Here is a 23939-nt window from a genome sequence, read left to right on the forward strand (position 1 = left end):
CCATGATTAGGCCAAGGGTCTTGCATTGTGCTCTAGAGAACAGCATGGGATATGATGGGCATTCTGAGTGCTTAAGGTGCAAACAACCCTCCTCCCCCAAACCAGGGACAGCATTGACGCTGAAGAACACAGGGTATAATTAGTCACTCATTTGTGCCCAACGCATACAGAATGTCCCATTTTGCTGTCAGGGAATGATGTCTCTCAGGGGTCTTCAGTGTGGTTAAAGGCCCTGGCCTCACTGCCTGGCCTCTCTTTGAGCTGGACGACAGCACCCAAGGAAGCCTGATGCTGCCCGGGAGAAAAGTAAAGAGGATGTGGGCAAATGCAGGCCAACACTCTGAGGAAAACTACAAAGGAACACAACTGAGGGCCTGTGCTGTCTTCTCCATGCCCCGGGCTATGGCTGACTCCCTTAAGACCCAGGTGCAATTTGACCAAGAGGAGACTGGTGCTTTGCCGGGTCTGTCGGGGTAGGTTCCATGTGTAAGGGTCTGAAATGGTGGCCTCGAAAATGTTTAGTATTGTTTTGTATTTGTGTATGTGGTGCATAAATGTATTCATGTGGGTTTATATGTGTGTGCATGGTGGTGGAGGTGCATGCGTGCGTGCGTGCGTGCGTGCGTGCGTGCGTGCGTGCGTGTGTGTGTGTGTGTGTGTGTGTGTGTGTGTGTGTACATGTGCATGTAGAAGCCAGAGGTTGATGCCAGTTATCTTTCTCAATCACCCATCACCTTTCCCTTAGAAACAGGGTCTCTGACTAAAGCTGGAGTTCACCCATTCCACTAGGCTGGCTGACCAATGGGCTTGCGTGATCCTCTTGTCTCTGGCTCCTCCTAGTGCAGAGGTTATAGACAGATATAAGACACAGCCCCTGGCTTTTATACAGGTTCTGAGGGTCTGAACTCTAGTCTTTATTCTTGTTTGGCAGGCACTTTTAATAACTCCCATAGCCTTGACTTTCAAGGTCTTTATTATCACTGCATATTTGCTGGGCATTCCCTGCCCATCCTAAGGATGCATCCAACTCTGGCTTCCAAGCCCATGACTACTCCTGCTTTCTCCTCTAGTCACAGCTAGCTGGTCTGCTAGTCAGACCTCAGCTCTGTGAGGAAGGCAGCCATTGTTCTAAAGTCTTTCTAGCTCGAGGTTCCCATAATGCCTCATTCAAGTTCCCACTACCCCATGCTTGGAATGTTGCCAGTAGCCAATTGCCTGCCACATGGCCACCAGATTCCCAGCTGGTTGGCACACCAATGCCACAGTGATCTTCTTAATTGGTCAGTTGGCTCTTGCGGCTTCACTGTTGAAATCTTATCAGTGGCTTTCCCTTTGTGCTTAGGAACAGCCTGACTTCTTAGGCTGGGATCTGTCTCCTCACTCTGCCTTCCCTGAGACTCAAAGCAGTGACATATGCTGGCCCTGCCCACCCATGGCTTCCGCCTGGGGTTCTCATTTGAGCCCAGAACCAGCATCCCTCCTCACCTTGAAGGAATGAGTGGATGAGGAGATAAGGAAGTGAGAGAGTGGCTGGATTTTGAGACAACTGGTCTTGGGTGTTGGACAAGGTATAGGTTCTCTGTGACCTTGAGCATATTGTTTGACACCCTGGAATCTTTGCTTCTTATCTGTAACTTGAGACTTACACCCCCTTCACTGGAGTGTGCTCAGGATCCAATGAGTCGATTGATTATGCAAAAGTGGCAGCCAGCCAGACACCTAGTGGGAATTCCAAAGGTTTTCCGTTTTATCCTCTGTGGAGATGAGCTTGCTCCTTGATTAGAGGGAAGGCCTGGGGCTCACTGCCTTAATTCCCTGCTCTCCCCCTTCCCGTCTGTGGGGACCTCTGCCTCTTGCCCTCAGACCTGAGGCAGTCCTCTGCCAAGGGGAAAGCCTATGGGATGTCCACTCTCTATAGGCTGGCAGACTTGAGGGTTCCTTTGGAGGTAAATCTGCTTCTGCCTGTGGCCCCTGGAGTGACCCACAGGGCCCTGTGGGAGGTGGAGCAATCTGAAAAGAGTCAGGACAAGTCAGGCCTAGGATGCGGTAAGCAGGGTTCTACCTGTGCATTTTAAGATCTTCAGGTGTGTGTATACACACAGCCAGCTCTAAGAGAGTGAGTGACATCTTAAATACTGCACCCTGGACACCTTGGATCCATACTGGTCCTGGCCACAGAAACTTGTGTTTAGAAAACCATTGATAGCCTCCTCTGCCTATTCTTGGATTCCTTCCAGAATATTTCTGCCATGGGAACTGTCTTAGCCATTGTTCTATAGTTGTGAAGAGACACCATGACCATGGCACCTCTTATAAAGGAAAACATTTAGTTGGGGCTGGCTCACAGTTTCAGAGGTTTAGTCCATTATCATCAGGGTGGGGAACATGGTGACATATAGGCAGACATGGTGCTGGAGAAGGAGCTGAAAGTTCTTCATACAGGTCCACAGACAGCAAGAAGAAAGAAATACCGGGCCTGGGTTGGGCTTTAGAAACCTCAAAGCCCACCCGCAATGACACACTTCCTCCAACAAAGCCACATCTCCTAATCTGTCTCAAGTAGTACCACTCCCTGATGACTAAGCATTCAAAGATTTTAGCCTATGGGGGCCATTCTTTTTCATCACAGGAACCCAGAGGTAAAGGCCCAAAGGAATTGCCATCCTGTGCATGGTTCCTCCTGCCTTCCTGCTGATACTGAGTCACAGAATACTCTGTCTCCCAAGCCTCTGTGCTGGAGGTGAGGAGGATAGAGCCCCTGATGGTATCAGTGTCCTTACAGAAGAGTGGAAGATGGAGAGTTTTTTTTCTCTGTCCCTACATGTGAGAACACAGCAAGAAGACAGGAAATGACCACCTATTGGACCACCAGCTGGCAGAAAGTGGTGTTCGCCAGGAGCTAAATCTGTCAGCACCTTTGATCTTGGATTCTCTGACCCTAGTGGTGAGAGCCAAACGTCTTGTTAAAGCTGTTCCCATGGTGGTATTTAGTGGCGGCATCTCATGCTGGTCCAGGGTCCTCCTAAAATGCTCCCCCACCTCCCCTGCTTGGGCCACAGGAGGACAAAAGTCCTCTGTGCACAAGCTTATTAGTCCTGGACTCCTCCCTTTGTGAAGTGGGAACACAATAGGCAGCGGAACTGTGTGAGCTGTCGTTGTCTCTGTGAAATCTCCCATCTAGGGACCCACAGAGAAGTTGGACCCTGTGGCGATCCACAAGCAGAGGTCACCATGCAGGGTGCAGAGAACCCTGTCTTGTTACCGGCAGCCTGAAGTGTGGTCTCAGTCCATAAGAGGAACTAGGAGCTGCACGCAGCTTTAAAGTGGAAATGCAGAGCTGACTTGCACAAAGGAGGAGACCTTTGTTTTACTGGTCATACCACATCTTGGTCCCTGTCCCAGTGATGACAGCCCCTAACTGCCTTTCTCCAGAGCCCTCAAGCCACACACCATTTCTTGTCAAGGGACTGGATTATCCCCACTTTGGGCTGGGAAGGGGGAAGGACAAAGATGAGAAACACAGGCACACTGGAACACTACCTGTGACTCTGGTGGCCAAGCTAAGGCTGGGCCAACGGCCGGAGTCTGCCCTCAGTGAAGGAGGTGCTGGTTCAAGGAACTCCACTAGCACCCCATTTCCACTTCCTGAACTGACAGCCTCGATGGATGCCAGCTTGCTGCTTCCTCCTGTGATGTAGCTGTACTCAGCTGTGGATAGCCAGGCTTTACGATGACCCTGTCCAGAGAAACTTAGCCCTGATCTCCTGAGGGAAGTGCCGCCCCAGGATGTTCATTTGATTGAACCAAAGATAATGCCACATAAACCAGCCAGTAGGACACTCCTAATCTCCTAATTGTATTAGTTTAGTGCCTATGCCAGAGGGCCAGACTCAAATCTGAATCCTGGGCTTCAGATCTTGGTCCCCCAAGGCTTCTCACAGATGGCTCAGACAGAGCATTCCTTTTCTAGTTGACTTGGCCTGGGTATCATCCAAATGGGACTGCCATCTCATGAAATGGCCTGCAGAGCCTAACTCAGGCTATTTTGAGATTTGAGGGTGAGGTAAACAGCATCATAAGCCCTTTGGACGCTTCAGCCTGACTCAGGCTAATGGTCGGGGAGAGCAAGAGACTTATCAGGAGTCCACAGCACACAGCGAGGCCCACACATATTCCAAATCACCATGAGTTTCTTCTGTTCATTTTAACTTAGTAAATACCCAAGTTTAATCACTGTCTTCTTTTTCATAATGCTTTGGTTCAGGTTTTTAAAACTTTAATAACACGAGTGGCCAATTTTAGCTTGGATGTTTTTGTTGGCTCAAGTTCTTAGGATAGAAACAAGCATTTCTAATCTGTGTGAACATCCCTGGCATCTAGTCTGGTTTGACCTATGGGGAGAGGCCCATTCAAAGCCCTGATAAATGCCTCCCACACTGTGGCAATGGATGGCCAAGAGCTTTGGAGCCAACTCTGCTGCTGGGAGACAGGTAGGGTGGCACACATCATGGCAGGTGTTCTCTCCATCTGTCCTGCCTACCACACACATTCCTTCCTGTTGGGAGCAAAGCCATCAGCATCCTACAGCTGCATGTCTGTCTGCAAAGGCTGTGAGAGGCTGGTATTGGACCTCCCCAGCCACCTGGAGCCTTCCTTGGTAGAGAAGGGACACCTTGTACTGAGTGGTTCCTCAAGGCTCCCTGAAAATCTGGGAGCCTAAGGGTTGGGGGGCTTCAGTCCTTCTGTCTCAAGATGCAGTCACTTTTTGAGACCCTTTCTTAGGGTTTTGGTGTAGGGATTGTGGGGTAGTGGTGGTGAAGAATTAGACAGACTGATGGAGTCCTGGACAGACATTTTAATGGGGTGACTTTCCTGTGAACTGGGTGACCCCAATACCAATGAGTGAAACTAAGGGGAGCATGTAGGATCAGGGACCAGGTCACCTGGCAGAGGGTGGCCTTGGACATTCCAGGAAGTCCATCTGATTGCGGCAAATAGGATCTCAGCATACACTTGATCCGACTGAGCCTTGGGGTCCTCAGTGGTGGAGTGAGACTAATACCACTCTCCTTTGTCACAACTGCAGAGGAACCAACACTGTGGAGGAGACTAAACTACAGTCACTTGTACCAAGTGCTGGGGGTGGGGGAGACACATGCATCTGAGGAAGATCTTCATACTTGGGTGGGGTCAGTTTCTCCTATAGAGGAGTGCTGTGATTCCTGCTGCAGTGGTGTGCATGCATCCCCATGCCTTCTGTCTTCAACAGGTGTTTCTCCAGTTTGGGGGGATAATATGGTAAGCCACCGTCATCTTAGTGTGAGTTAGTGTGGTCTGTTTCAGGAGGGAGTGAAGATCTTAGGAAACCTAAGATATGGATGGGGTACCACTGTTCCTAGACCAGGACCCTGGGTGTCACTCTGTCTTTGTCACAGTGGGCCTAGGGCAAGCTTCTCTGTATCCTGACTTACTGTAAAATGGGGACACTCATCACACTGCTTCCAATATCTCTCTGGGAGTCTCTTGGAGGAAACAGAACCACACAGACTCTGGTCTCACGTGACTTCAGCCAAGCTGCTTACGTCATGCCTCAGTTTCTCTATAAAATGGGACCATCCTCATAGGTGATAGGAAATGAGTCCACTTTCATGATGCATGTAGACCCATCACAGTCTTTTTTCCATAAATGCCGGCTTAAAGAGGCAGGGAGAAGCCTGGCATACTCCTATAGCCCAGCAATTGCTAGGCTAATGCAGGAAGATGGTGAGGTCAAGGACAGCGAGGGCTTCATAATGAGGAGACTGTCTCCAAAAAAATAAAAAGCATGAGACAATCTTGGGAAAGAATGTCATAGTTAAAGGAATTGTGTGTCCATTTTGCATACATCAACAGAGCAGAAATCTCAGAAGTAAACTCCGTACGTGTGTCTTACATATGTGTATTGCATGTCTTTGTGTGTTGTCTATGTATACTGTGTGTATATTGTGTGTGAATGTGTATGTCCAGTGTAATATGCATTGCATATGTGTATGGAATGGTGCATGTGTTGTACATATGTATTGTGTGTGATAGTGTTTTATGTGTGTATTATATGTGTATGAGTGTGTTCTGTGTGTGATTCATGTACCTGTGTGCACACACATAGGCTAGAGAAGGACACAGATCCCTTGATGTGTTACTGTCGAACCTACTACTTTGAGACAGAGTGGTGGTTTGAATAATCACGTCCCCCAAGGGAGTAGTACTATTTGTGGATTAGGAGATGTGGCCTTGTTGGAGGAAGTGTGTCACTGGGGGTAGGTTTTAAGGTTTCAAAAACCCATGCAAGCCTCTACACCTATCTATCTATCTATCTATCTATCTATCTATCTATCTATCTATCTATCAGGATACAGCTCTCAACTACTTCTCCAGAACCATGTCTGCCTGTGTGCCACCATGCTCCCCTCCTGGATGATAATGGACTAAACCTGTGGAACTGTAAGCAAATCCCTAATTAAATATTTTCTTTTATAAAAGTCACCTGGGTCATGGTGTCTCTTCACAACAGAACAGTGACTAAGACACAGAGTCACTCACTGAACCTGGAATAAGGCTGGTGACCAGCAAGTCCCAATGTTCCCTCTATCTTCACTTTTTACTGCTCTGGGGTTACAGGCTCAAATCCAGCTTTTTACATGAGTGCTAGGGCCCACTCAGACTCAAATCCTTCTCCTTTCGGTGACCATTCCTATCTACTGAGCCATCTCTCCACCCCAGAACTAGATTCTGCAGCCTGGGCAATAGATATTTGACGAAGATACCAAGGCTATTAAACTGGGGAAAAACGCTTTTTGAACAAATGTTGCCAAGACCACTGGATATCCAAATGCAAAAGAATGCAATGTAGCACACACACTAACTAACTCACAGCAGATCATAGACAAAGATGCAAAAATGAAAACTATAAAACTTGTGGAAGAAAACGTAGGAGAAAATCTTCATGACCTTAAATTAGACAAAATCTTAAGCATGGCAGCAAAACATAGGAGATAGTGGGGGAAGCATAGCCATGTTTGACTCTATCAAAATTAAAAGCCTTGTCCTTCAAAGGATGCCATCCAGCAGATGAAGAGACAGCCCACAAAGTGAGCGGCAGTGTCTGCAAACTACATATTTGATTAAAATGTTGTATCCAGAATAGAGAATTTTTTTAAATAAATGGACATGATAATTATCTTCAGGACCTATTATTTATTTTATTTTAGATATGAGTGTTTTGCCTGTTTTGCACGTGTGCGCATGCATGCTCCACATACATGCAGTTATTAAAGAGGCCAAAAGAGGGTATCATATTCCCCTGGAACTGGTGTGAGCCACCTGATATGGGTGCTGGAAACTGAACCCAGGTCCTCTACTGAGCAGTCAGTGCTCTTAACTGCTGAGCCATCTCTCCATCCCTAAAAAAATTTAATAACAGAGAAAGTATCTTGTAATGAACAGAAGACTCCAATAAACCTTTCTTCAGGTACGTGTTTCTCTGAGACATAATAACAGTCAGGGAGCAAGTGAAAAGATGCTGAGCATCATTGGACATTAGAAAAAGATGCATAGAGGCCATGGTGAGAGACTACCCCCATATCACTAGCAGAGCTAAAATGAAATAAAAACACAATAGCAACTTCGGCAAAGGTGTGGAGAATTGGAATCCCCACACATTGTTGATGACATGTAAAATGACAGGGCCACTGTAGAAATGCCTGGAAGCTCTTCAAACAGTTAGATGTAGAGTTAATCTGTGACCCAGCAATCCCAGTTAGATCAATACACAAGAGAAGCAAAAACATACATCCATTAAAAAAAAAAATCTGTACATGACATTCGTAGCTTTGTGCTTCACCATAGCATCAGCTGGAAACAATAACGGGTGAGCTAACTGTCCCAAATCTACAATATGAAAGACTCAGTGACAGAAAGGAGTGTGGCGCTTGCTGACACCTGATACCCATCGAGGGACCTTGCAGACACTGGACTATGCCAAGTATCCCGAGTCCTTTGTATGGTGTATCTAGGATATGCTGAGCAAAGAACATTGGTGAATGGTGAGCCATTGCTAATGGGTTCAGGATTGTGGGGTGTGTGCTAAGGTTTTGGAAGGAAGCTATGGTGCTGGTGCAGGATCCTGAGAATGTAATGAAGCTGCTGCATTGCACACCTGGAACTCAAGTGAATAAAGCTGTGTGTAAAAGGGAGCAGTGAGTCAGACCACCCAGCATTTCCCCATCTCTTTACAAGGAGGTGAACAAAAATGCGCAGGCCTGTGGGAACCTTGCAGCCCTCATAACAGAGTAGTGGCTTAGACTGGCAGGTGCATGCCCCAAATAAGAGATTCTGACATTTCTTTCCCCTGTTTCCTGAGGACTTGTTGCTGGTGTAGTGTGCATGACCAAGTGTATCATACGATAAATATGCAGGCCCTGGTTAACCTACCAGAGAGGAGTGTCCCCAGTGGACCCTGCAGATGAGCTCAAGCCACTTCTGTGTAGAGGTGGGCTGAGACATAAGGTGGGGGTGAGGACTCTGGGGAAAAGAGAGGTGTAGGGGAGGTCATGTGGCAGACCTTGGGCATTATCTAAAGGAATAAGACATCTGTGTTGAGGGTCCTTCTTCCTGCCCGCCTCACCTGGCCCAGAATTACCTTCTATACCAGTTTCCCCTAGTTCCTTGAAGGAGGGGAAGGGAAATAAATCTGCCCCCCACCACCACACCCTTCCTTCCTGATGTCAAGGGCCTGACCAGGTTTGGATTCCTCATGCCCAGCTCAGACCTCCCACCCACCAGGGACACCATGTGAGGAGTTCCCTGGATGGACCCTGTGTCATCCCATCACTGATTTGTGTCTGGTCAGGTGGGGCCTAATGAGAAGATAGCAGGAGACCCTGGGAGTCATTGCCCCTCCTGAGTAAGGGGTAGACTGGTTCTGGTCCTATGTGTCTATCATCGGCACTGGGGATGGGATGTGGAGAGAGGCCATAAGGTCCTGTAAAGTAGCCTTTCCATTTGACTGGGAGAACACTGACGTTCAGAAGTTGGGGACACTTGGGAGTGAAAGCTAAGGGAGCCACCTGGGTGCAGTGTGCCAGGGGCTGTGACTGTTATTTGAGATGAACTCTTTCTTGCTGCAGCCTGCCTGCCCAGAGTTGCTTCTGCTGCTCCTCCAGCCTTCTCCTTCTCTGAACTGTTTGCGGAGTGCAGCAGCTTGCTCCCAGGGCTCCGTGTCCCATGTCACTTCTGTCTCCACTTCCTCCCCCTTTCCCATCCTGGCATTATGTCCCGTAACTATTTCCTCCTTCGCTTGCTGTGTGCCCCAGGTGGAACCTGAGTTCCAAGGGCAGGGACCTGGGATGCTGTGTGCTCCAGACTTCAGGGAGCTGGTTCAGGACTAGCTCAGGAAAGCTGATGTGGCTGTTTGGTGTACAAAAGGCAAGATACTAGTGAACGCCAACACCCCCACCCAGATGTGTGGCTTTGGACAAGTGACTCACCATCTCTTTGCACCTCCTTTCTCCTGTGCAGAATGGCATGACAAGAGAAGCTGCCCAGTGGGGCACCTGTGAGGGTCGGACACCAACTGCCTCAGAAAGTGCTCCACAATTGCTCCTGGGTGACCTTGGGAGGAAAGAGCTTGGCCAGAGAGCAGAGAGTCCTTGGCGCTCGCCAGCAGTATCATATGTGGTTGCTGGCTTGGGTTATTTCCTAATGTGCTGAAGTGCAAAGGGATGAATTATTCATATCTTTGTCTGAGGAAGAGCCTGGATCTTCTTCTGTCCTGTGCTTAACACGAAGTTTAGACTAGGACCATGGTAGGGCTGTGTCAGCCAGTCCTGTTAGAGAATCCTGGAGGCTCATAGGAGGTGACTGAGGCCCAAGGTGGGGATGTCATTCTTGTCTTCTTTGTCTGTGGGGATGACAGAGAAGGCAAGGATGCATGGTCCTCACACAGCTGACTCCTCCACCTGATGGCTCCCAGAAGGAATGGATGTTGCCTTCTGCACGGGGTCCCTGGAGAGGTGGGGGATCCCTGAACCTGGTCTGGAAGGAAGGAGCCCTACCACAATATCTTCATTAGGGCTTTTGGGTAGCCTGTGGACTCAGAGCTCTGGGGAACCCCTATGTGACCCATTGGCCAGGCTAAGACAACCTAGAAGTGAGGGCTGCTGGTGGGCAGTGGGGAGATCCCACCTCTGGTCCCCACCTATCTGTCCAGTCAGGCTTTTCTGTACTACACCGCCTGGAAAAGAAAGAGGCTGACTTCAGTGTTCCTGACTTCAGAGGCTCCTGGAGAAAGCGGGAAGAGGGTGGGAGGAGCCCCCGGCAGGGACAGGACCGAGATCTGACCCCTGCTTGGGCTCTACCTCCTCCTGGCATCTCCCCTTCTCCCAGAACCTCTGGTGCTTTGGGGATAGCACAATCCGTGTGTTCTGGTCTGTGCACTTGGGTGAGCTGATACTATTTGTATGATACCATTTTACAGATGATTCTTCTCATCTGTAAAATGGGGACAGCTGTGGATGTGCTAAGTCGAGGACAGTCATCCTATTGGAAAATCTCCCACTGTCTTTAGTTCCTCCGTGGCTGGGCAAACCTTGGCTCTATGCATGGTATATGGGAGCCCAGACTGACCTCAGTTTAGGACCTGCCCACGAACAGTTATGTCCTCCTGGATGCAGGAACCCATGGCTGGAACTCTGGAGAGGAGCCAAGACTGCAGCCCATACTCTGCTGCTAGAGGGCTCTACCTCCCTTTGCAGGAGAGAGTCAGATACCATGTAGGGTGGGGGACCTGGAGAAGGTGGGGAGGACATGGCTACATGGAGGAGTACCAGGAAAGCCGGAGGAGTACCAGGAAAGCCGGAGGACAGAAGCACACAGTGAAAAGCAGAAATTGCTAAGTGGGCACGTTTTCTTTTTTTGTTTGGTTTTCAGACAGAGTTTCTAATAGTTGAGGATGACCTTGACCTTCTGGTTTTCATGCCAGAATTGTTTCCCCAAACCCAGATCCAATGGTCCCTTTTCATAGGAAGGGTGAGCATTTGCGCTGAGCTAGATGATCCCTTTGCTCATACTCCCGTGCTGGCTGGTCCCACCCTAGCCCTGTGGCTCCATGGTGTTGATGGGGTTGCCCAGAGCCAGCCAAGGGAGGAGTCTCAGCTACTGAGTATCAGGTGCTCTTGGTGGATGGGGAGCAGAGAAATGAGGACTGGGAGGGGATGCAGTCTTTCCTGGAGTTCAGGAGACTGTGGGCATGTTTACTGCCATTGCCTGTTTCCAGAGGTTGCCCGATGTGCTTCTCCACCCTTGCCCTGAGCCACTAGGAGGAAATGCCATCTCATGCCTGCTTTCTGGTTTGTTCTCCCTAGCCCCCACCCCCCCCACAGCTCAGCTGATATTGGGACTGGGAGAAAAGGGCTAAAAATAGCTCTGATGTGATGCATTGCATACAGGGGCTGAGCTGGCAGCTGGCCCTCCACCTTTCCTCCATGTCACCAGCTTCTCAGCTGGAGTGTGTGTGTGTGTGTGTGTGTGTGTGTGTGTGTGTGTGTGTGTGAGAGAGAGAGAGAGAGAGAGAGAGAGAGAGAGAGAGAGAGAGAGAGAGGTGTGTGTTCCAGCCTGGCTGTTGAAGGTTCTCAAATCCACCTTCATACTCAGGAGACAGCCTGAGTCCTGTGGCCTTTATGGGGCTGTGTTGGTGACTATTTCTGGCTTGACCCATCTAGCCCTGGTCTTTGGTATTGGTTTGAGGGGGTTGGAAGGTGAGGCTTGTACACAGTTGTTCTGAACACGTGATAATCACTAGAGCCCAGAGAGCTCTGGAGGTCCATAGCTGCAGCCCTGCCCTTGGAGATGAAGGATCTAGACCAGCTCCCGCTCTCTCACACTGTCCTCCTGTCTCCAGCTGCTCAGTGCTTACTGGTGCTCACCCCACCTCTGCCTGCTCTGCCTCAGCTCCTGGCCCACTCCAGCTATCCATCTCTGGAAACACTCGCCCCCCTGTGCTCAAATCCAAGATTGCTGGCATCGAAGGGTCAAAGCAGCGTGCCATCAGAACAGACACAAGGCTCGCCCTAGCACACCAATTGCACATGTACCCCAAGTTTCTAGACACCCTCTTGAGGGTTAACATGTGTCATGAGAAGCGTCTGTGTGCACAAGTGACTCCAGCATGGGGTGAGTGTTCAGTAAAGGTGAGGTGAGCTGCGACAGCATGGAGAGAGCTTGCATGATGGGCACAGACATGCTACCCAGCCAGGCAGAGAGGCATGGGCAGGCCTTTCTACCCTCTGAACCTCAGTCCTTCACCTTGGGGCTAATAGATGATATAAACCATAGCATTGTTCAAAGGAGTGAATGAAGCGGGGAGGGAGAGAGAGGCAGAGACATCCGGGTCCATTCACAGGCTGTATGTCCTGATGCCCCCTCTTGTCTTGGCTTCTTCATCCTAAAGCATCTAGGAGAGCTTGTGAGCTAGGGCAGGTGCTCAAGATGGAGGAAGAATGCAATGAAAGGAAGCTGTACACTGAGGCTCCCATTTACTCAAGGTTCCCCCATGCTGTCAAGACATGAGGACAAGGGACAGGAAGTAATCTGGCAGGGGATTAAGTCATCTAGAAGGAGGCCAGACTGCCCAGGGAAGATCCTGGGCAGGCGGTAATGACTGGACCTAACCACCATGAGGAGTCTAGGGGTGGAGAGCCATCCGGTGAGAGGCGCATGCAGGTAGGCATAAATCATGGGATGTAGATCCTCAAGACACATAGGCACAGGCCCTCAGGTGACTAGATCTAGGCTGGCCTCCATTTTCTCCGTAAAATGGGAATGATGAAGAGCCCTAGATAGGCAAAATGCCTACACAAGCCAGGCAGCCGATGGCATCTGTCCCCAAACTGCTATCCCCTCCTTTGGGCTCTTTCATCCTACAGCTGCCATACAAGCTACCTATTCTGGTCCTTTGAGCTTGAGATGTGCTCAGAAATGTACAAGGCACACAAGGAAGGCAATTCTTCCCTTTCCTCCTTAGAAGATGCAGATCTGAGAACATCGCACTTCCAAACCACTGTGATAGGTCAGAATTCCCAAATCAGCCTGCGAAGGTGGTGAAGTAAGGTCACAGGGACCAGGCCAGCAGGAGGCCAGTTGAGCCACCGGTGAGCTCAAGTGGTTTGGTGACCATTAGCTCAGCTGTCTTTAAGAATATAGCATTGTGGTGCATGCCTTTAATCCCAGCATTTGAAAGGCAGAGGCAGATGGATCTCTGAGTTCAAGGCCAACCTGGTCAACCTAGTGGGTCCCAGACCAGCCATGACTACATTGTGAGATCCTGTCTCAAAAAAAAATAATTGAGGACAGGGTATCATGTAACCTGGGGATCTTTCTCCTTTCTCACTTGACTCCTGAATAAGGGAGGCTGCTTATCTCTGTAAGATGGTCCAGTTTCTTGGAGGGGCCCCACAGCACAGCATGTTTTGGCTTTTCTCTGAGTCTCTCCACCTTCCTTCTGGAGGTTATGATGACAGTGAATAGCCAGGACCAGGTACTTTGCAGGTCAGCAGGAGACAGGCAGATCCACAATCTAGATTGGCTGTGGTTATAACGCTGTGCTGATGTGACAGTATGTACAGTGTCTGTACAAATGGGACTCCAGTGTGTATGTGGTGTGTGTTTGGGTGTGTGCATTCTCTGTAGACAGTCCATGCAGAGTGTGAATGTGGAGACATGTGCATTTGCAACAGAACAACATGTATGCAACGTACATGGATATTGTAAACACTGTGTGCGGAGTGTGTCTTATGGGGAGTGAGCAGTTTCAGGTGTGAGGGAAGATGTCCATAGCATTCACATGGGACAAAGGCAGAGCCGCCTCGGGCAGCCCCACAAACGTGGCTACTGTGTTCAGATGTAACACAGCACAAAGGCTTTTTCAAAACAGCAAGGAGCCCCACAGGTGGCTGCTTATTATTAACTTCAGAGAAAAATCCTGTTCTGCCTTTGAGGCTGTCTTGCTGGGTCTTTCCAGAAAGACACTAAACAGCTCTTGCCGTGAAAAGGTCAGCCTGCTGTCCCACAGGTTGTGCCGCTGATGGTGGTGACCTTGGACAGACCAGTAGGGGCCTGAACATGGCATTGAGCCTTAGAGGCCTCCTTCTGGGGCTCAAGGGATAGTAGGTCGTGCTATGGCCTGAAGATCTCAGACTTTTAGTCAAACCAGAGGCTCTCATAGAAAGCCCACGAATCTTGGATCCTAGTGCCTCCAACCTCTTCATAGCCTGTAAAGTTCCCAACAGCCTAGGGAGCATGCAGAAAGCATGGCTTACAGACAGGAAGCTGGGCCTGGAGCCTGGCCCTGCTACTTCTGTCAGGCGATGATATCCAACAGGGTCTTCCTGTGTGCTGGATACTGACAGAGACTGAGGATCCATGGGGGTGCCTAGCTGGGCTGAGTCCTGCTCTTGGGTCTTAGGACCCCACGGGGAAATCCAGATCTTAATCTTAGAGAACTTAGATCTTCTACAATGTCCACATTCATGACTCACAGACATCACCTGGGTGACCTCTTCTGGTCCTTTGACTCAGCTTCCTCATCTCCAAAATGTCATGATGCTGGACTCATGGAAGTAGTGAAGACAGAAGAGGGGCTTGCCATGTGCTACGCGCTCCTAACTGGTGGGGCCAGCCCTCATGACTCTGTGCACCAGGGGACCTGCTCTGTGTCTGAAGTCATGTCCCAGGTCGGTAGCCAGGATTAGGCCCAAAGATTTTGTTGAAGAGTGAGTGGAGTGACGGTGGGCAGGGCAGGGGCGGGGGGGGGGGGGGGGGGGGGGGCAGGGCAGCTAGAGGTGGTAAACCTCACTTGCACAGCCCTTCCTAGTATCTCCTTGACGTTGGGCCCTTTGCTGTCCCCAGGCACGGAGTTCTGAGCTCTCAAGCTCTGGTCTGTAGGCAGGGGATTGTGGACTTGCTCCTGGGCAAAGTGGGAAGGCACCAACTAATTGGCCTCTGGGGACAGGGGACAGACCATGTGCTGCGGTCACTAAAACATGAGCATTAAGCCCTGACTCCCAGGGATCCTGTGTTTATTTTATTCATAATTTGAATTTTTTTGCTAAGTTGAGAAATGGTCTCTCTGTATTGCCTAGGTTCACCCTGGACTCCTGGGGCTTAAGAAAGCCTGCTTCAGCTTCCCAGGTAGCTAGGACTACTTGGGAGCACATGCCAAAATTCTGCTTCCAGAGTTAAGAGATAAAAACATAATGTGGCTGGTTTAAGGAAGCCACTCAAACGCCTGTCCAGTTCCAAGCCTTCTACATCCCAGCTAACTTCTACGTAGTTAGAATGGCCACCCTGAAGCCATGGAGCGTCACTTAGGGCTTTATACTTTTTCCGTCAATTATATTTTTTTTAATTCACTTGCCTACTGTCAAGAAAGAAAAACTGTGGCCGAGTTGAAACTGGAAAGCAATAGCTTTACATCCGTTTTCATAACTCTTGTGTCCCTTTGCCTGCATCCCAGCCCTCCCCATCACCTAATATTGTCCTCTCTTGGTCTCCTTTCTAAATACTTTGCTGTGCTCACACTTAGACCTGCTTACATATATGGATGTATATGTTGTAGTCTAGGAGCTGCGTGAAGGAGAGTGAGAATATGTGGGCTCCCCATCCCGAGTTTCAGTCACCTCACATAGTCTTATACTTTCCAAGGTGGTCCATTTTCCTGCAGATTTTCTTGTCTCACTTCTTACAGCTGAATCGTGTTCCATTTTGTGTGGGGACCACATTTTCATGATCCGTTCATCTGTTGATGCACATCTAGGTTGGCTCCGTTTCCTTGCTGTTTCAAATGGAGCAGCAACAAACCAGGATGTTCATGCAAGAGCAACCACTAGCGGACTGCACAGACAGCACACAGCGTGCACAAAAATGTCTACCGTTACACCTCAGACAGGGCTAATATCCCAGTCTTATAAGGGATTGCAGAGATTAAACACCAAGCGGAAAAACTGCTAATGAACGAATGGGCGAATAATACGATGAACAGTTTTCAAAAGAAGAAACACAAATGGCCAATAACTATTTTTAATCCATCCCTAGTTGTCAGGGAAATGCAAATTAAGGCTACTCTGAGATATATGCCCTTGCCCTCATCGGAAGGGCCATCACCAACTCTGACACAAGTGGAGAGGCTGTGGGGAAAAGAAGAACCCCTTCACACTGGTGGGTGTGCAAATCAACACACTCATTATGGAAATCCATTAGGAGATTCCTCAAAAAGTTAAAGACAGTGCTACTCTATGACCTAGCTGTTCCTCTCTTGGGCACTTACCCAGACAACTCCATATCTTAATGACAGAGATACTTTTGCATCTTTTTTCCCTAACATTTTCTTTAACCTTTAAGTTAATTTGTGTTAAAGTTTAAGAAAGTGGCTTTTGGCAGCCTCCCAGTTACCCTCTCTCACCACTGCTTGTGAAGCCTCTTCCTCAGGAGCCGCCTCCCACTTTCATGGCTTCGGTGCAGATGTGTGCGCACACACGCACAGAACGTCCTCAGTGTTGCGTGCATGAGTGTGGGTCTGCGGTCATTTCCTGGAGCAAGGGTAACTTGCCAGTGGGCTGCAACACTGAAGAAAATGTGGGCTTAAGTTCTTTGGCAGCTACTGGATTTATGGATGTTTTTATCCCGTCTACAGCTTGTCTTTCATTCTCTTAATGTCATGCACAGAACAAGTGTTAAGTGTTGAAATTTACTGGGTCGGCTTTTGCGAGCATGTAGAACTCCTCAATTAATGCGGGGTCACAAGACCGTCTTTTCTCTAAAAGTTCCCTAGTTTTATATTGCAGTCTATGCTACATGCCACATCAGTTGTCCCTTAGTTATCTCCACACCATTGGGAAGAATTCCTTTTTGCTGTCAAATCCTCTGTGCTCCTCTGTAGGCAACCAACTGGCCTCGTTCATGTGGGTCTCTTTCTAGACTCTGGCCCGTGTTTCTCTTTGCCAACACTGTCTCAATTACTGTATCTTTATCTTAAGTCCTAGAACTCAGATATTGTGAGTGTTTCAAAGTTGTTTTTTGGCTATCTTAGGCCCTTGGTTGTCCATACCCATTTGATAATATGCTTATCTATGCTCACCTGCACAAACAGAAGTTGCTAGGATCTTGCTTAGAATTACATTAAACCTAGTTTGCAGAGATGGCAAGGGTTGAGATCACTTGCTGCTGCTCTCACAGAGGACTACTGTTTACATCCCAAGGTGGGTCACTCACCACAGCCTAACCCAAGGGGATCTGATACCCTCTTCTGACCTCCATAGTCACCCTGTCCTCATGTGCACATACCCACCCCACAACAATTCAGAATAATAAAATATATCTTTAAAAAAAATGTATTACTTTAAGCCTTCAGACCGGGGGTGGGCAGTTGCCATACCAGTTATATCCATGAACGTGGTATGTCTTTGGTTTCTTCTAACGTTGTTTACCTTCATTATACAAATCTTTCATGCCTTCTTGACCTATATCTCAGAATTTCATTTTTGGAATATATAGATGGATTTTTTTTCATTTCAATTTCCAACTGTCCATAAGTAGTCTACAGAATCAGTACTGATTTGTATCTGCTCACCTTCTTCTGTGCGATATCTTCTCGTAGGTCCTATGACTGCATTTGTGCGAGCTGTTAGCCCTTCAATCTCAGCCTCTAACAGATAGGGATGTGTTCACTGCCTCTGTAGTCTGCTTGTGTCTTGTGTAGATAATTCTTTGTCTTGGGTGGATGAGCTGGCTGCTCCTTCCAGCATGAGTTTGAATGAGGGTGAGAGCAGACGCCGCTGCTTTGTTCCCTCCCGGTCTCCAGACAAAAGCCTGATGTGCGATGTTAACTGTGCTCCTTTCTCAGTGTCCTGCCTCTTCCCGAGATTCCGGGAGTTTTGTTCTAGGTTTTGCTTGGTGAGTGTTCTTACGATGAGCAGTCGCTGAACTCTGTCAGAAGATAGTTTCTGCCTGGGTTGATGTGCTGTGTGGGTTTTGCTAATGACAGAGTCTGCATTCATTGAATTTGGAAAACTGAACGGGCCTGCCATGTTCCAGACAAACCCCATCTGGCTTTGGTGTACTTTTTCCCTGTATATTGTTGGGTTTGACTTGTGTTCTGTTCTCATTGTGTTGCTGTGATAAACCACTCCAACCAAAAGCAGCTTAGAGGAGGAATATGCTTATTTGGCCTCCACTTCCAGGTCACAGTTCATCACTGACGGAAGTCAGGACAGAAACGTAAGAGAAACTTGAAGCTGAAACCAGGGAGGGATGCTGCTTGTGGGCCCTGCACAGCTAGTCTTATACAGCGTCTTCCTGGGGAATGGTTCCACCTACAGTGGCCTGTGTCAATTATCAATCAAGACAACCCCCAACAGCCATGCCCACAGGCCAGTCTGATATGAGCGTTCCTTCAGGTGACTCCAGCTACAGGCATTTGCTATTGTTTCGTTGAGGATTTTTATATCTTTGTCTATGAGGTCTATTGTCCATGGTTTTTGTTTTCTTGTACTCCATTTTTTTTCCTCATAAAATAAAGGCAAGTGTTCTTTACTTTTCTATTTTCTCAAAAGCGGTGTGCAGGCTTGTGCTGTTCGTACTTTAAGAGCTTTGTAGAATTTACTATACTCTTAAATGAGGGGCTGCCTAAGGTTTATGCACCACAACACTTAGGCTTTGGGAAGGACTGTTTTCCAAATCAGAGCTTTCAAGCTGAAGGTGTGTGAAGCAGGAGCCAGGAACTGTGGGTCCAGACAGGCAAGCCTCTTCAGCCTCCTGCACCTTGCAGAGCTCCAGCTAGCTCACAGTCTGGGTAAGACTTCTAATGTACTGTGACTGACTGTGTGACCAGGGGAGTCACTCAGCCTCTCTGGGCTGCAAATCAGCCAACAGAAAGAAAAAAAAAGAAAATGGCAATTACTCTCCTTGAATACTGATACCAACTGCAAAGGTACACTGAGACCAGAGAGCTCTCTTGGGGGCAAGGGGGGGGGGAGTTTGCTGTCAGGACTTGCATGGCACAGAAAGGAGCTGATCGGAGTGGGGGCTATAGTGAGAGGGGAGGCAAGCACCCTAGCGAGCAGCCACCTAGCCAGTGGGTTCTCCCCCATGTTTCCCATGGACTCTCATGTTCCAGGCCCTCCAGGAGGGCAAGATGGCATGCATTCATTATTTTAACTTGTCCTGGGGCCCTTCTCCGGACTAGGCACCTTCTAGATGAAGAGATCAAGCCTCAGAAGGTGGGCAGACTGTATTTCCCCCCACTATAATGATCAGAACGAGATGGACCATATTCAAGAGGAAGAGACAAATTGTCTACTAGAGAGCTATGCAGGTCTGGATTCCAGAGCTCCAGGCCCAAAGCCAGAATGCCCAGGTGTGAGGTTCTGCTCAGCTGTTTACACAGCTGGGTAAACTGAGGACGAAGCCTTTGCCTCAGAGCCTCAGCTGTCAATCTGTGAAGTGTGGTGATGCCGCTGCTTCCTTGTAAATGGTTGTGAGGATTAAGCGAGTTAATGCTCTCAGCTCATTAACTCAACACAATTGCCCAGAACCATGCCTTGCACTCAAATGCAGATTACTGTGTGTAAAGCATGTGACATACTTTGTACAATGTGAAGCCACAGACTTGAAAAAAACGATGATATAAAGGTACTGGCAAGAGTCCAGAGTGCCTCAGACTGCCCTTCTCTGGCAGGTAAACCTGGGGTGAGGGTGGATGAGGGTAGGGATTAGGGTGAGGGTGCAGTCTGGGGAAGGGACCTGTTAAGGGTCACACAGTCCTGCAGTGTGCAGTGTGCAGCGACCTCCTGGCTCTTATACTGATCACTGCAAGCTCTGGTGCTTCTAAAGGAGAGATGGTGTGACAGGATGTAACATGAGATCATGAGGTAGTAAATCCAGGAACAGCAGGTTGGGCGTCTTCTCTCCTGGGCTGCCTTCCTGGGTTAAGGCAGCTTTCTAGTACCTTCAGGGGAAGGGGAGACCTTGGCACTTACCATACCTTCAGTTGGGACCCTGGTACATATTGACCAACATGCACCGCGGCTCGCAGGTGCCCCCCCCCCCCCCCCCCCGCATCAGGCACTGTCGCATAGGAGGGCGCAGGCCCTAAGGTATGAGATCACCGGTGTGGCACCTCCTTTTTTGCAAAATTTAGGGTCTGGCGCCACCGTGTGACCACCGGAGGAAACCGCCTACACAGAAGATAGGCTGTCCAATAAGCTGCAGGGCGACCTCACAGGACCTGGACCTGCTCAAGGGCTCAGGAAAGAGGTGTGATGTGTCCTTTCACCCTGCAGCTCATTCCCTACAGCTCCTGTGACTGAGAGGGAGGCAAGGTCTAGTGCAGCTCAAGGAAGAATGCACCATCCCACTTGTCCTGGGGATGACTGGATCCATGTCTCCAAGAGCTGTTGGGGTACTTGCACACTAGAGGAAGCATTTGGCACCATACTTGGCGGGGGGGGGGGGGGCGGATTTCCATGGCAGGAAGTTAGAAGGCTCGGATGTATGCCCCCCCCCCCCCCCGCCATGTTCCCAGAATGGTGGAGACAGAGGAATCAGTTTAGACTCTGACCTTAGGATCCTGATCTATAAAATGGGCTAGGCTAGGTCTGTATCCAGATCTAGTTTATTATAAGCCAGCAAACATCCCTCTGTTGCCAACTGATGACCAAGACAATAAGATGGAAGAGAGAGTAGCCAGCTGAACTTGGTGATACACAGTATTCAGGAGATGGAAGGAAGAGGGTCAGAAGTTCAAGGGTATTCCTGGCTATGTAGCAAGTTCAAGGCCCGCCTGGGCTACATGAGCCCCTGTTTCAAAAACAACGACAAAACAGAGCTAGGGGAGAAGAGAGAGAACATTTGCCCTGTGGTCAAATATCCTGAAGTCCCAGGCTCCACTCTGTTTCCCTCTTTGCTCTCACCCCAGGGCAGAGGCTGGGGTGCTGGTGACCAGGGGGTGTGGCATCCAAACCCAGGTACCCTGTCCCAGGGGTTCTGGCTTTGCTCCTGTGCCCTTCTGCGTGCACGGAGAGGGGGGGTGTCTTTCTTCTTATTCCTTGAAACTCTGACACAGGAGAGGAATGAAGCAAGCATGGGCACCCCCCTGGGACGGCGATGCCTAGGCTTAGTTCTGCTACTTATCACTACAGCAGACAAATCACTTCTGAGAGAGGCAGAGCTGTGGTCTGAGTGTACACTGAGAGAGCTGGATGTGGCCTGTCTCTGGTGTGGGTTGGTGCATGTGGGCAGAGCTGAGTTTGGGTCAGGGGATACTTCTGATTGACGTGATATACAGCACCACAGTTCTGCCAGACATGCATCCCAAATGCTTCCCAAAGCATTGTTCGTTCGGGGTCGGCTTCCCCATCCCCTTCCACTCAGGAAGACAGCTGCTCCCCACTGGGTCCTCCCCTGCCCACTATGACTGTCACCCCCCCCCCATCCCACCTAATGGCCTCTTCCTAAACTTTGACCCTTCATCCCTCTTTTCCATCTCCTGTGTTTTCTTGTCTTTCTCTCTCCCTCTCTCCTCCCTCCTTTCCTGACTGGAGACATAGGCCCTGTTTTCCAGTGTCCTTCGCATCTCCAGCCCTCCCCTGGTTCCTTGATGGTCTAAATCTACAGAAGCACCTAGTACTTCTGCACACAGAGCAGCCATGCGCACGCAGGAAGTGCAAGCCCACGATAGAACCAGAATTTGGTGTTCAGCTTCACCTTAGCCTCAGTTTCCCCACTTTCGAAATGGTGGTAAGAAGGCCTGCCCATAAGGCACCTGGCTGGGGCCTGGCACACGCAGACCTTCCCCAAGTCCCTCCCTGATGGGGTCCTCTGCAGTGCGACCTTAACTCTCCCAAGCCATCGTGTGTATGGTTCCATTGTTGATCCTGATATACAGAACTGCGTCTCTACACACTGCAGAGATGAAGAAATGGTGTTTATCCCTACTTCCCCAGTGGGGGACCCGTTCAGGACAGTCACCTGAGTCTCCATGACGTCTCTCAGGGATCTATGAGGAAGCCCTCGTCTCTGATTTTTGCCTCGCAGCTGGAGATCACTGTGGCTGCGTGGTTATTGGAGTTCACAGCCTTGGCCCAGTGCAGCATGTCTGCTAGGCTATTGAGCTTTCATCCTTCCGGGTTCAGCACCCAACTGCTGTTCTGGAGTGTGGCCCACCACTTTGCAACTGGAAAGAGCAGCACTTCACAGTTTCGAACTGTGTTACGAACATGCGCTTTCCAGTCTGGCCTCTAAACATGGCTTCCCATCTGTCCAGTCTTCGGGCGATGCCCTTACACTGCCATGGGGAAAGCTTTTCTCTTACCAACCACCTGCCTCTCACATTTTTGTCTCCAGCATGCTTAGGGTCTACCACTGAGATGTCGTGAGAGTGTGGTCCTGCCTGGAGTCCTCAGCCCCAGAGAACAGGCATTCCCAGCATGCACTTGTTTCTTCCACAGGAGCCACACTAGGCAGTGAGATGCTATCTGGGTGCCATCAACAGGTCCCTACTCACACAGGGCTTCTGTGCTCCAGGGGGAAGCAAGGAAAGGCAGATAAGAAAGAGAGATCTGAGAGAGCTGGTGAGATGTTGGAGATGAAATGAGTCCCCCAGGAGGACTGAGGGTTATTCTGAGCACTAGGAAACCAGATGGCAGAGGGGTCTCCCTGCCTGCACTTTAGAACCTTCCAAGAGCACTCTGGCTGCCATGTGAAGAGGGGTTCTTACGGAGCGGGAGTGGGCAGCATGTGCCAGCGAGGAAGTGCCGGTGTCGATGCATGGAGAGGGTAGAGAGGGCTGTCCAGCAGGCTTGAGTGGGCAGTGCCTGAGGGCCGCCGAGCCTGAAGAGGGATGTCAACCCTGCGCTCCATCTGTATGGTCCCAGCTCAGGAATGTGTGTCACTGTGTGTATGGTTCCATTCTTGGTCCTGATCTACAGAGAGCTCTGCTTCTGATCCCCACCCCCACCCCAGACAGGTCTGCCCATATTCTGGGCTCTTCCTACATCCTGGGCCCTACCCATAGCCTGACTGTGGCTTGCCTCCCAGGCTGAGGGCTGGGGGCTTAGTAGATCCAAATCATTGGAGATACAGCTCCAGAAAGTTCTGGAGACAGTGAGGCTGACATAGGAAAAGTGTCCTCTACACATGTGCTCACTACCCACCCTGTGAAGCATCCTCACTGAAGAGAGGGCCTGGAGCACTGGAGTGACTGTTTCAACGTGATGCACTTCTCAGTGTTGACCTGTGAGGCCAGGCTCTCCAGCTAGACATGCTTCCTTGGGCTTTTCAGCTCCCCACAGAGTCTGGGAGTCCTGGCCCCTCTGAGAGGGGTCAGTGGATTTGAGACTGCCCAGGCACAGAGGCTCCTCCCTACAGGCCTTGGTGGCCAATGACCTTGGCCCAACTTCTGCCTGACCCTCCATTCAGCCATCTGAGCCCACCATGTAGGGGAGGGAGGTGACCTTTCTGAAGCCCAACTAGTTCCCATTGGAGTATGCCTAACTCCTCCCCATGTGGGTGTGGCTAGCCAGAGGAGCATCACGAGTTGCTTCCTTCCCTCTCAGGAGAATCAAAAATGCCAAAGCTACTGGAATGTCCCCACTGCCACCCTGATCCTATACCCCAAGAAGCCCACTGACCTCTGAGCTCATCTGAAATGAAATGATGGGCCTGCGACACCATTTAGTCAATGCTTTCATTTCCTGTATGTGTAAGTGGAGGCCAGGATGGGGAGGACCGGCCTAGGGTCCCTCATTGGGCCAGCTCCCTCTCATGATTGGCTCCCCATGCCTCGCCACTTTATCCTTTTGAATCAGAATCCCACCTAAGCCCCTGGGGACTTCTGCAGGAGGTCGGGGAAT

General features: G+C 49.7%; 1 protein-coding gene across 1 annotated transcript in view; it reads left to right on the forward strand.

The window, feature by feature from the left end:
• Positions 1–23939, forward strand: part of Xkr6 (XK related 6) — a 214557-nt gene that overhangs the window by 169962 nt on the left and 20656 nt on the right. The window lies entirely within an intron of this gene.

The sequence above is a fragment of the Onychomys torridus genome, chromosome 9 (genome assembly GCF_903995425.1).
Source record: "Onychomys torridus chromosome 9, mOncTor1.1, whole genome shotgun sequence".
NCBI classification, from domain to species: Eukaryota; Metazoa; Chordata; class Mammalia; order Rodentia; family Cricetidae; genus Onychomys; species Onychomys torridus.